We start from the raw sequence: 945 nt of genomic DNA, 5'->3' as shown, positions 1-945 counted from the left end.
TAATCTCACAAAAATTAATTGCTGTGCAGTGGGTACTATGAGGCATCTCATTAAAATGTCAATCTACAATAATTCCCAGTTTATTTTGTGCCATAACTTAAAATCACTTTTGGTGATTTAGCCATATCATTAAAATTTTGAGACTATGATAAAAGTAGTTTGTTTTATTCCAAAATGCCAAAGCTGAATTAAAATGGTGGCAGCAATGATATTTTGCTACTGTTAAGAAATGGAAACACTAGAGAATCACATTGCCTTACAATGATCCCTAATTCTGAAGTTTTGGCATTTTGTAGAGCACTGTGGAATATCTGTGAATTAGACTAAACAATTCAGGAATAATTGAAGATCTCCAATGGGTAAATAGATTAAATTGAAAACAAAGATTCATTTATTAACCCAGTTAGACTGATATAGCTATACTGAGTCATTTCTGCATTTACCAAAATTTTTAGATTTCAATTGGGTACAAACTAGTAAAATGACATGCCATACCTTTCACCAAAATTATCAGCCATTCACTTCAATTTCCATAACAAAATAAACATGAATCACGTTTGATCTACTTTGCACAGCTAGATATGAAAAGCAAGATTTCATATTGTAATCACTGACTACATAAAGAGCTATTAATACCCAATAACTCAAGTTACAACTACAACACTATTTTTATGGAAAAATATTTTATTCAATTCAACAAATTTATGGATAACTTAATACTAAAGTTGCCCATAAATCCTTTGGTTTCCATTCTTTTAACAGAATGAATCCTTTAAAGTAAGACTATTTCTTGACAAGCTATGTGTATACAATTTAATTCAGAACCTAGACTTAAAAACAAATTTTTGAAGAATGGATATGTTGTTGCTTTCATCCTCTTTAATTTAGGAAACAGAACTACCCCTCAAAGGTGGATTTAGAGACATAAGAAACTCTACTTGTAAA

This window comes from Sminthopsis crassicaudata, chromosome 3 (genome assembly GCF_048593235.1).
Source record: "Sminthopsis crassicaudata isolate SCR6 chromosome 3, ASM4859323v1, whole genome shotgun sequence".
Lineage (NCBI taxonomy): Eukaryota > Metazoa > Chordata > Mammalia > Dasyuromorphia > Dasyuridae > Sminthopsis > Sminthopsis crassicaudata.
Note: the sequence above shows the minus strand (reverse complement) of the source record.